The following is a 13,675-nucleotide window of genomic DNA, read 5'->3' as shown; positions in this document are numbered from 1 at the left end:
CTACTTCTGGTTTAATTAAAGCCATGGGAGATGCCCTTGAACCAAGTAATAGATAACAGGGTCTTTTATTGGCTTGTGTGAAGTTTATGGAAATCCATCCCAAATTTCGCATCTGTAGCTGAACCAATTACGTGACTGCTCAAGGAAAAAGTAGATTTTGTGTAGGGACACAAAAGGATGCTTTTGATCATCGAAAAACGTAATTTATTGCAAACTCCTCTTGTACAATCAAATGTACCAGGTTTCCCTGTTGCTGTGGATGTCAGCAACAGTAGTTTGGGAGCTGTAATTATCTAGAGATTCAGAAATGTTGATTGCACAGAAGCTTTTGCCTCCAGACTGTTGAAGGACGCAGAAAAAGCATATTCTGCAGTCAATGCTACACACTTACACATTCTTTCTCCCCACATCTTTCTGAAATTTTCCTTCTGCATATCTCATCTTTTTCCTGTTCAGCACCCACTGTCCACTCTCGCCTGCCTGAACTTCCTTTAATCTCGTTCACTTCACCCCTCACCACAAACACATAACACTCACTGCCCCGCATTTTCTTTTATTTTCGTGTTCTCAATATTTTGCTAACTGTGTACCTCCACACACATTTGTGTACAATCACAATTACATATGTAAAGGTATACCTTTTTCAAGTGAAGGTATTCCAAAGACTTTAGCTACAGGCAATGGAGTGCAATTTACATCTGACACTATGGTTACGTTTCTTAAGGACTCAGGCATTGAGCATGGAAGTACTAGCCTTTATCATCCTCGAGATAATGACCTTGTTGAGCATGCACATCAACACCATTAAATTATCTTTGTCTAACAATCTGCAACCATAATGACTGTTCAGGACATGTTAAATTCCTATCATGCAACCTCTCTTTCTACAACAGAAGTTTCACTTGTTCAGACACTTAAGGGATGTACTCCTTTCACATTTTTAGAACCGTGTTGGGTCAAGAAAAACAATGGATCTCATTTACACGACCTTTGCGCCACTGTTGTGTCATTTTTTTGTAGCAGAGGTGGCACTAAGCAATACTTTACACTGTTCCAGATTTACAACTTGACGCATTGGGCCCAGTGCATCAGTTTGTAAATCCTTATGTCACATTATACCTGTGCCAGGGATGATGTATGCAAGGTAGGCTTTCCCAAGCAAGAACCCACACAGAACTCACTCAGTGAAATTTACAATATTTGACTACATCATTCTGTGACTTCACTGCATCAAAATGTTAATCCCTGCTCAGAGCAGACATTAAACTGATGCTGGGCTTTTGTCTATGGAAGCCTTCCTCGCATTGCTGGAGTAGGGTCATTTTTTTATGTTAGTTCAGGAATGTGTCAGAGTTTCTGATGCATCTGTGGAAACGTGCGCCATGAAGCTCTGTATAGTAAATACACCACATACATGGCGTTTTGTCTAAACCTCTTACTACATGTTTTTGATTTCAACTTTAATGTGTAGCTTACAGCAGTACTCCATTTTGCATCTTGAAGTTATCACAAGAGTTATTATGCTTTATATTCTGTTGTTTTTATGGAGAAAGGGAGAGGTGTTATGGTGCATGGTAGCTCTGCAAGTTTCTCTTGCTACGAGCTGCTCACACAACTGTGCTGGTGGTTCACGCACTGTCGTTTTGCATGCTCCATTGGCCCTGTTAGTCCATTGCTATAGTTGAGAATGCGGTCAACGACAGGCGGGTTGGATAGCATTGGGTTCGGCTACCTGCTTGCTGCTCCCCCCATGGTTCTTCATAATAAATAAACTCCTCACTACTGGAGAAGTATCTTCTTCAGAGTTATTAATATTATGGCATTGCCTGGCTTCTATAGAGCTTGTCTGTGAAGTCACGATGACACCAAGCCAAGTGAGATGCAGTGAAAGATTACACAGGAGAGGTGGGTGCAATGGGCCAGTACAACAATGATTACAAAATGAGGGTTGACATCCTGTAGTTGTGACTTTGGCTCCTGAGCGCACTCACATGAGGCAACAAGAGACTTTAGGACTGATTTAGAACTTGGTGGTAATGGTCCTGCAATTGGGTTTCTGACTGAAAACTCATCTCTGGGCTTGGCAGTCTGCTCGCCCGATTTAGATGTTGGCAGTCTCATGGGCGACAGAGTGCCCGAGTCCCGCTGTCTCCGCCAGGAAACTCCACCCGTGTCAATGGCGCCATTAGAAATAGGGGCTGCAGGACTCCAGCCACTTTTACCGCTGAGCAGATTTCGATGTTCCCTCCTGCCGAGCCAACTGTGGCAGTTCTACCTCCAAACCTGATTTGGCAGATTGGAAGAGAAATGAGGTAGAAACCTACTTTTTTCCTGTGTCTACTCCCGTTTTCAACTGAACACAACTGGGCAAGACCTTCCGTCGCTGCTGCCACAGGACAATGGAGAAAACAGCTCCACCCCCAGTCGCCGGACTCAAAGGTAAGGGATCTGCATTGCCAGTGCACATTGTGTGGGCACTGCACATGAGCCCGGGACCACTGCAGTCATATACTTGTCACAGTAATATTTTCACATTACTGGGACATGCATGTGACGGCAACACGATTGTGTCACACATTGATGAGGACACATTGTTACATAACACATGTCACACACATACACAAAGGCCATTTTGGTGTCGGTATTCATTCCCAAATTAATTCTGGCACAATAATGACATCACATTCACATTTGTCAACTATGTCCATGTGTGCACATTGCAAGGGGACCTTTACTTGTGATGTTGTGCTTCCAGTTGTGTATGTAATTCAGTACATGAATGTCTGTGTGCAAGATTGGATTTGCTGATTGAGGTGGAGAGAGCAGGAGTGGGTGGGGTGGTTGTTTCAGAATGTGTGCCACTTGCAAATGGGTCTGATGTTGTTGTGTGTTTGGTTATCCGTTGTGTTGCCATGTGTAACGTTCAAGTAAGTGTTGTTGTGTGTGGTTGTGATTTGTGTAGTTGTGCTTATGTGTGACTTTGTGTAGATGAGTGTGTAGTTGTGGTGGTTGTTGTGGTTGTATTGTGTGTGGGTGTAGTGTCAATAGTGTGTGTATGTTGTGTCATGGATGTATGGCATTGTGTGTTTTCAGCATGTACGTGTTGCGTTGTGGTGGAATGGCAATGGATTATAGTGGGGGTGTGGTGTGTAGTGTGTTGTGCAGGGGAACATATATGGCCAAGGTACACTGTGTGTGTATGATTTACCTCTTTTCCAAAGCCACTGCCATTTTATGATGTCCATTGGGTTCTGCAACAGCCTCTCTCTATCTGCAATCCACCGCCAGTACACTAACTGCAGAGCTGTAACATCTAAATATGGTCGGCGGAAACCCGCCAGTCAGTCAGCACTCCATCGTGGCAGTTGGCAGCTCAACCACAATCCATCTATACACAGTGGTCGGAACACCATCTTCATTATGGAGTACTCGGGTCTGCCACCACAGCGGATTGGCAGTATTACCATCAAGATTTAAATCAGACCCAATGATTCCTGTCATCCTAGATGGAAAGCTCAACATGATGGCTCAAGTCAAAGCAGCGGGCACCTCCTGCCTCCACATCTAATGCATGCTCCAAAAGATGTTCAAATAGCTGCCTTAGACCACCAGAAGGACTGTCATGCAAGCACTCATCATCATCAGGCTGGACTATGGCAAGACTGTCTACGCCGGAATCTCCAAACAACAACATAGACTCCAGACCATCCAGAACACTGCTGCAAGACTCATACACGACCTTCCTCGCTGCACCCACATAACACCACACCCCAAAAAGCTTCACTGGCTCCCCATTCACAAAAGCAGCCAATTCAAACTTCTCATGCACACATACAAAGCCCTATACAACACACAACCAGCATACCTGAACAGCCACATACACTTGCACCAATCCACCAAAAACCTCTGCTCTGCCTCACTCTCACTTGTACACAAACCCTGTATCTGCAAAAGCAAAACTGGAGGATGCAGATTTCCTATGTCTTACCCAAGACATGGAACTACCCCCCTCAACACATCAGAGCCTCTTTCTCACTTCTTGAGTTCCACAAAAAGCTGAAGACCTGGCTCTTCCAGTAAGCACCTTAGGCACCTCACACCTATACACTTGTGTAAGCACTTGGATACCCTCTCAGTTGATTAATACACAAATTAATATAATAAAACAACATTTATGTCTAGGGCCTCCACTCTCCTGGTGGAGGACTGGCTGCAATCTTAAGAGACCTGATCCAGGTAGTTAGAGATCTCTGTAATGTGAGTGAAGCTGTAGAGCCTCGCCTGAAAGTTTTGAACTTTTCAGAAAGAGCTTGATATATAATGTACCCAAATTTCCCAACCAATAGTTTGTTTTCAGAAAACAAAAGAGAAACCCTGACCCTGACACATAGGGATCATTGTCTGTCATGTAAGAAGTGGCGTTTCAGGGTAGAGAAAATCAGTGATAGTCGCCATTGGTGACGCAGTGTCCCTAGTTTTCATTTGTGTTTAATGACATGTTAATGCATAACACCCATACTCATTGCTTATATATATTCATGTACAATGTTATATTTAGATTGACCATAGTAAATAGTTTTTACATTAACAAGTCAACCATAATTAGAGTGTGTTCACATTAAGTTAGCCATAGTCACAGAAGGCCTCGATTTGAAAGGCTCCATAGCAAATGAAATGTTGTACTTCTTCTTACTCTGCATAACCTTTCTCTAATTTCAGGAGCTATGTCTCAACAGCTTTCTGTATTGTCATTGTTAGGTTCTGCGTGAAGGCCATCCAATGTATTTTTTATTGATCTGGACAGTAAATCTCAGCACCTCCAAATGAGAGGAACCGGTGGAGAAGAAATCCTTCCTTGGGCATTACCTGTGAGTGCCATGGAACTGGAATCTCTCATTGTATGGGTCATGCTGAAAAGAAGGCTGATACCATGCAATTAGTGAATGTTTAGTTTTGATTGGTTTATTTTATATGGGAACGGGCTAGACCGTTGTTGGATTTCTTGGTACAAGTATGTATTACTGACTTTAGTTAGTTAGACTTACTTCTGTCCACCCTTAGAGGTGGACATGCCTCTCTCACTCTTGAGACCCAATGCTTCATTTATTTCTGCTCATAGAATTAATCTCTCGAGCAAGCACATATCTTCATTTCCAGATTGGAACCTTCATTTGGTTCTGCGTTAGAAGCTGTATTTGCTGAGATCTGCACTCTGGGTCTACCTTTGTCACCAAACAGACACTAGCACACTCTTTCTGTGATGTCATAGGGGCCCCATATTTACTAAAATCCAGAGGTCTGTTGTTACCGTGATACATCCCACTTGGAAGGCTTAGTAACAAATGTGGGAGATTCCTTTTTTTTTTAGAATTACTTAAGAAAACAATGGAGGGAGATAGATGAAATTTACAGGTCAACACACGCCCTCCCAAACATTATTCAGTTTAGCTTTGTGTGTGATAATCTTACTCATACAACAGTCAGAGTGTGCATCACCATATCGCATCTATATTAAAAAATGCACTTGTTATCCATCATACAGATGATCAAACCTTCACCCACACATTGAGTCATGCTTCATCATTGGGTTCTTCGTTTAGCACTGGGGAAATGACCTACGAAGAGTCCATAAACCATCTTTGTTAGTCATCTAGCTGTACTGGATTTTAGCTCAGGTATAGTCCCAACCACTTTTGCTTCCCTGTGCTGCCAAAAGCTGAACTGTCAGACCAAATTCATCTGATAAACAACTGTGAGGGTAGTTCGAGATTACGTTATTGTTGTTCCTCTACCGAATGAGGAAAACTGGAAGAATTCTTTACTCAGCTGCTTATGCTCTATCGTTCAACATGTTTCCACTCTCACTTAGTACCTAAACAGGCCAGGGGCACTCATCAGGACAACATATGTAAAGTGATGGAATGTTGAAAGAAGATTCCAAAAGACGATGGGTATACGGGCACTCTTCTTCTGGATATTTTGAGCCCAGAAGTAGTGCTTATGAAACTGCAATAATTTACGATTATTTTCATTCTTGTTAAAAGAACGTTGCCGAAAATTATAGCTCTGTAGTTTGTGAAGTAGGATGTATAAACCTAACCTTACTCAGAAGACAATCTGTGACAGGGACTAAGAGTGCAATTTGCACAGCAACAAAACCGGAGGGTGGAGGGTCCTACATGAAGAAGTGTGCAGCTGCCATAACTACCTCTTTCACTCTAATTTTCAGGGTATTATATCTGTCCTGTCATCGTGGAAGAGACGCGTGCTTATGCTCAGTTTCCATGATAAGAAGGTATAGAAATATAGTTTGTATTTGTAGGGATCATGGAAGAGCTTTGGTCCACAATGTCCAACATCAGGAGCACCACACTGCACCCTGTGAGGGGTGTCATGGTTTGTGCCTGAAAAGATCGGCTACATTTCTAAAAATCTTTGGCTGAACATTCTGTTATTCATCTTTAAGGGTAGGGTTAGCATGCCCTACTGTTTCTTATTCACTGTCCACCATGTGCAGATCTACAGCCCCTCCCCCCATTACCAGAGGTGCTTCACAGACCTCACTAAGTCAGTTAGGGTGAGAATTGGGAGCACAAGTATAAGGGAATCCAACAAAAGCACCTGGAGCCTTTGGCAGTCCTTCCTCAAGCATTAGTCGAACCACATCCTATGATCTGGTTGATAGCAATTTTTTTTTGGTTGTTACAGTCTGATGTGGATGCTGCAGTGTGCCACAGCTGGTTCAACGTGCAGTGGTGGCTATAGTCTGACAGGGATGCTGCAGTCTGCTGAGGTTGCTGCAGTGTGCCTTGACTGACCGAGTCTCCTTTCCCTACTACAGTCTGTTGTTGCTCCAGTCTCCCTTGGATGCGACAGTATACCTTGTCTGCCAAACCCTTCTGTGATTGTTTCAGTTCTATACTGGTTGCTAGAGTCTCTAGTGGCTTCTACAGTCTGCTGTAGTTGTTACAGTCTTCCGTCAGTTGCTACAGTTTGTCGGGAAGCGTCACTCCATCATGGATGCCGTAGTCCCTAATATTTGCTACAGCTTACTGCAGTTGCAGTAGCCTGCCATTGTTGTGACAATCATAGCTTACCCTGGTAGCTAAAGTCTCATACTTCTTTTATCTTTTATAGCTCAAGTTATAGTACTTTACACAAACAGCAAATTACATTATACTAGGCCAGATTAATTTTTTAGGCAAAGGAAGATTAAGGGCCTGATTTAGATGTTGGCGGACGGGTTACTCCGTCACAATGGTGATGGATCTCATCCGCTGAAATATAAATACCAGTAAATCCTATGGGATTTATGTTTCAGCTGACGGGGTACCCGTCACCGTTGTGACGGAGTAACCCATCCGACAAAATCTAAATCAGGCCCTAAGTGACTTGCCCAAAATCATACAATGTTGAACCGACGCTAGGCTTGGACACGGTTTCTTAAGTCCAAAGTCAGCGGGTCTGTCTGCTAGGCCAGTCTCCCGTGTACACTACTGCTTAGCCGTGCAACCAGTGAGTCTGCCATAGGTGCAACAGTGTATCACACAGTCTTACATGACTGCCATAGTCTGCAATGGCTGTTACAGTTCGTCTGGGTTGCTTCAGTCTGCTGTGGTTGCTCAAGTCTACTCTGGTTGTGAGTCTCACATGCTCCTACAGTCTGCTTTGGTTACTACGGTCTTCCCTGGGTTGCTGCTCCCTATAGTGGAAATCTGTAATATTTGCTGCACTTTACCGGGGCTGCTGTAGCCTGATATTGGTGATAGTGTCTTCCTGTGCATGCCAGAGCTTGTCCTAGCAGATACAGTCTGTCATGGGTGCCACAGTGTGTTGTGGCAATCTGCCATGGCTGCTTAATCTCCAGTTTATGCACAGTTTGCTGTGGCTGCTTGGAGTCTGAAGTGGTTGTGACAGTCTGCCCTGCTTCTACACTCTGCTGTGGTTGTTCCAGTCTTCCTCGAGTTGCTGCAGTCTACAATTGGAATGTACTGCTGAATATCACGCCTAAGAATATTGAGATACATGACTATCGTGGACAAAATATCGAACATTAAAACATCGTCAAGTTACATAGATGTGGAGCTAGGAATGCTAAATGTATACTTTCTCTCTATGCGCTTACCTTCATCTAGGCTTCCTGCTGTGGTCTGCCATTGCTGTTACAGCCAGAGTTTACCCTGTTAGCTACAGTCTACCACGGGTGCAACAATGTGTTGGGGCAGTCCACCATGACTGCTATGTCTGCTATGGCTGCTTCAGTTTGCTATGGTTGCCTCAATCTGCCGTATTTGCTGCAGTCTGCACCGGTTGCTACATTCTCCCATGCTTTGACACTCCGCTGTAGTTGTAATGCTCCAGTCTTCCTTCTGTCGCTGTAGTATATACTGGAAGCATCAGTCTGCCAATGATGCTACAGCCTGGAATATTTGCGAGTTTCCCAGTGGCTGCTGTGCTCTGCCGTTACTGTGTGCTATGGCCGCAGTGCCGCCATCTTGACTGCTTCTTTGCCCGAGACGTGCGCTTCCACAGGATGTCTCATTGAATATTCTTTCCCATTCGTTATGGCGCGCAGTTTCTTTTAGGACTGAAGCAGAATCAAGGTCCTGGCTGATTAACTGTAACATCGGTCCAGTGCTCCTGTGACTCAATAGCTAAACAGTCAATTAACCGCCTAATCACCAAACGAATTAACGTCAGTTGACCGGACGCTTCCGCCGCATTAAGAGACGTGGAAGTGCAGTTTTACTGCTAACAGCCCTCCTGCTCTGATGCCTGTGGGGTTTGAGAATGAGGACGTTAGAGCCCCTAAAGAAGGGACGAAAGGGCCATGATGTACCACAGAAGTGTCTACAGGGCAGTGTTAAGGGATGTGGGCCACAGGACGTGTTCTCTCTCTCTTTCTGTCTCTGTCTCTCTAACTCTGTCTCTCTCTCTCCGTTTCTCTCCAGTGCCACTGGGCACAGAGACACGGTTCTCTGCTGCTCGTTCTTCCCATCAATCGCTATCCCTACAGGCTACAGGGCTGCGTAAGACTCTGAATCCGGGAGGTTCCTCATATTTTGTGTACAGAGCTGTGTAGCTATATGTATGTATCCAGCTCCTGTTTTCTCTCCCCAGTGCCACTGGATCCAGGGAGGCTGTTCTCTGCAGGTGGTCCTCCCCATCACTCATTCTCCGTGCAGGGCTGTGCTAGACTCTGGGGCCGCAGCATGCATTAATGAGTGTCTTGTGCCAGGTCAGCATTGCGTGAGCAGAGAGTCTGGGTGGGAGGGAAGTTTCCCATAAATTACCAAAGGTATGCTAATATTTTCAATTGGAGACTTTAAGAGACACTGGTGGTGTGAAGGTTGGAGTGATTGGGGGGAAGGGATAGGAGGCATGGGCCGTTAATGCTTTAAATATGTGTCTTTCTGTGTCTTGTGCACTTTTCAAAACATCAAAGTGCAACTGGGGCAGCCGCTCGGGGAGGAGGCGTGCAAAGTATATCGGGGAACAGAAGTGCTGTGAAATGCCCCTCTCTGCTCCAGTGCTTAATTTGTAAATAAAAACGTGCCGGTACCCAAAGCCCTCCAACACACGGCTGCTGCAATTAAATGTGGGAACACGGAATACTGAGACAGTGTAATCCTGAAACATCTCGGGCCTCTTCAGTCTATTTAAAGCCACTCCCTGCCCTTTCAGCTCACTCTAGCAGCTTTCTGGTTTCTCCCTTTGTGACGCTTTTTCGTTTTTCTCTTCCCCCGTCTTTACCATATGCGTCTTTTGCTCGCAGCAAATGCTTGAGGCAGAAGAATAAGCGCTGGCCCTCACAAATATGTGCCAGTGCTCCGCACGGAAAACAATAAGCACAAATTGAGCACTGCTATGGACCCTTTTACAGGCTCTCCTGGCAATAAACCCTCACGCACAAACTGCACTCGTTCATTACTAACTCGCTCCTTCACTCACATGCTGCCTTTCTTACCCATTCATCATGTGTTAGAGTGTTTCTGCCTGTGATTTACACTTACAATATTTTAATGATGTGTTGTAAATTCTTTACGCCTGCATGCAAGTTCAAACTGTTCGCTATTTTAGGTCAAGCGCGCAAGTGCTTTTTGACCTGTTGTAAGTATTCTGTGGGCTTTTAACCATGCCAATTTCACGCCCACCACTTGAAATCATTTGTGGGCTTGCCTTTCAAAAATCCCTTGATGTCATTGGTAAATGGTTTACATTTGGCTCACCTTTTGTTACCGCTTTGCAGACTGACCCTTTTACATGGATTACTGCATGATTGCTGAACTGTTTTACAGTGGGTGAACTACTTTTTTCTTTTGTCTCTCTCCTTTGTGCTCATGCTTATGGTGGCGATGGCACTTTGAAGTTTCATACAGTGCAAACTCGATTAGCGGTATTGGAGCACTTTGCATGACTACCTGTTATGTCGCATTGTTTCTTTTGTCTCTCATTCGTGCTCCGTGGTGGCCATGCTGCTTTAAATTTTCATAGATCGCAAACTTGTTTTTCGGGAAGGGGACGGGTTCTGACACATTTACTACTAATACATAGTTTTTGTTGTAGTGCTTGCTTTTGTTTGTTGATTGCGCTCTGTGAATTAAAGGTGCTACTATTGTTGCTTAATATCAGAGCACTTCTCGTACAAGTCATGCAGCAAACAAAAAATAATGGAAATGTTGCGAGTGTGCAACAAAATGATACTTTAAATATGGTCCCTGGGTGTTCTTACATAAATATATTCTTCTTTCATTTCATTTAAAAGAAACAAACACATCTGAGTCACCTTTACAATAAACATAAAACAGTGCGTGTATCGAGGTAAAATGTAATTTGGGTAGAACATTGTAACACCTTTATATAATCTACTGAAAAATATTTAAACTACAGTGGTTATTTAAGAATGGGCCTACAAAATATAGTATTTATGACATTTTTAACCTAATGAATTGCCACTGAAAGTACTCTCTGTTATGCTTATCGCTCTGTACTGTTTGCAGAAAAATGAGTGGTGGGCAACACGTTTGATGCTGGTTACAGCACAAAGCATCTTTGTGGTGAGGAGCTTGTGTGCTATCACTTTTTTCACGGTTTTATATAGCGCAAACTCTACCCGAAGGTATCGGAGATCTACCTGAGCACCAGTTACGTGACACAAGGACACGTTCATATTTTGGCAGCAACGGGGAGATTACCTAGAAAATACTCCGGTTGGTTCGGTCACGATGCTCATTTTTACAGAAACTAAACCTCAACAGGAAACACTTACCAATATAAACGTAGCAGGTGCCCCAGTTGAAGCTCAGCTTCTGGAAAGGACAAGCCACCCTAACTCTCGGGCTTGGCAAAGATAAAGCAAGGCTGTGCGCTCAGAGATCCCATAGCAAAAAAAGATCCAGAATCCTTCCTGGAGGTGAACTGATGATGTACTAGAGCGTAATCTGTATCTGACTGTGACGCGCGGGTTCTATCTCACTCTCCTGGAGACACAGAGTAGAAGGTTCTCCCTTTATGAAGCACCTGTAAGCTCCGCCCGCTGAGCCACGCCCCGTCCACCCTCGAAGTAGGTAAAGGAATTCCCGCCTTTTACCAGGATGACGGACAGCTTTCCAAAACGACCCCACTGCGTTTACCGCCGATTCCGGTGGTGCGTTGTTGATGCACAGAAGCACAAGGACATCTCCACAGAGACACACTAGTAACAATAACATTGCCAAAGGCACACAAGGTTGCTGGAGACGTTTTAACCCGTGGCCCATCAGGTACCCCTAGTGTACAATATAAACGGGGCGTATAAAACATGCTAGGTAACGCTTACTGACATACTCGTAGAAAATACTCCGGTTGGTTCGGTCACGATGCTCATTTTTACAGAAACTAAACCTCAACAGGAAACACTTACCAATATAAACGTAGCAGGTGCCCCAGTTGAAGCTCAGCTTCTGGAAAGGACAAGCCACCCTAACTCTCGGGCTTGGCAAAGATAAAGCAAGGCTGTGCGCTCAGAGATCCCATAGCAAAAAAAGATCCAGAATCCTTCCTGGAGGTGAACTGATGATGTACTAGAGCGTAATCTGTATCTGACTGTGACGCGCGGGTTCTATCTTCCTCTCCTGGAGACACAGAGTAGAAGGTTCTCCCTTTATGAAGCACCTGTAAGCTCTGCCCGCTGAGCCACGCCCCGTCCACCCTCGAATGTAGGTAAAGGAATTCCCGCTTTTTACCAGGATGACGGACAGCTTTCCAAAACGACCCCACTGCGTTTACCGCCGATTCCGGTGGTGCGTTGTTGATGCACAGAAGCACGAGGACATCTCCACAGAGACACACTAGTAACAATAACATTGCCAAAGGCACACAAGGTTGCTGGAGACGTTTACCCCGTGGCCCATCAGGTACCCCTAGTGTACAATATAAACGGGGCGTATAAAACATGCTAGGTAACGCTTACTGACATACTCGTAGAAAATACTCCGGTTGGTTCGGTCACGATGCTCATTTTTACAGAAACTAAACCTCAACAGGAAACACTTACCAATATAAACGTAGCAGGTGCCCCAGTTGAAGCTCAGCTTCTGGAAAGGACAAGCCACCCTAACTCTCGGGCTTGGCAAAGATAAAGCAAGGCTGTGCGCTCAGAGATCCCATAGCAAAAAAAGATCCAGAATCCTTCCTGGAGGTGAACTGATGATGTACTAGAGCGTAATCTGTATCTGACTGTGACGCGCGGGTTCTGTCTTCCTCTCCTGGAGGCACAGAGTAGAAGGTTCTCCCTTTATGAAGCACCTGTAAGCTCCGCCCGCTGAGCCACGCCCCGTCCACCCTCGAAGTAGGTAAAGGAATTCCCGTCTTTTACCAGGATGATGGACAGCTTTCCAAAACGACCCCCTGCGTTTACTGCCATTTCCGGTGGTGCGTTGTTGATGCGCCGAAGCACGAGGACATCTCCACAAAGACGCACTAGTAACAATAACATTGCCAAAGGCACACAAGGTTGCTGGAGACGTTCACCCCGTGGCCCATCACGTACCCCTAGTGTACAATATAAACAGGGTGTATAAAACATGCTAGGTAACGCTTACTGACATACTCGTAGAAAATACTCCGGTTGTGTAGGCCACGATGCTCATTTTACAGAAACTAAACCTCAACAGGAAGCACTTACGAATATAAACGTAGCAGGTGCCGCAGTCGAAGCTCAGCCTCTGGAAAGGACAAGCCACCCTGGCTCTTGGGCTTGGCAAGGATGAAGCACGGCTGTGCGCTCAGATATCCCATAGCAGAGGAAGATCTGGATTCCTTCCTGGAGGTGAACTGATGGTGTGCTGGAGCGTGGTCTGTATCTGACTGTGACGCGCGGGTTCTATCTTCCTCTCCTGGAGACACAGAGTAGAAGGTTCTCCCTTTATGAAGCACCTGTAAGCTCCGCCCGCTGAGCAACGCCCCGTCCACCCTCGAAGTAGGTAGGGAATTCCCGCCTCTTGCCAGGATGACGGACAGCTTTCCAAAACGACCCCACTGCGTTTTACCGCCGATTCCGGTGGTGTGTTGTTGATGCGCAGAAGCACGAGGACATCTCCACAAAGACGCACTAGTAACAATAACATTGCCAAAGGCACACAAGGTTGCTGGAGACGTTTACCCCGTGGCCCATCACGTACCCCTAGTGTACAAT

Source organism: Pleurodeles waltl, chromosome 3_1 (assembly GCF_031143425.1).
Source record: "Pleurodeles waltl isolate 20211129_DDA chromosome 3_1, aPleWal1.hap1.20221129, whole genome shotgun sequence".
Classification (NCBI taxonomy): Eukaryota; Metazoa; Chordata; class Amphibia; order Caudata; family Salamandridae; genus Pleurodeles; species Pleurodeles waltl.
This window is presented reverse-complemented; position numbering follows the sequence as displayed.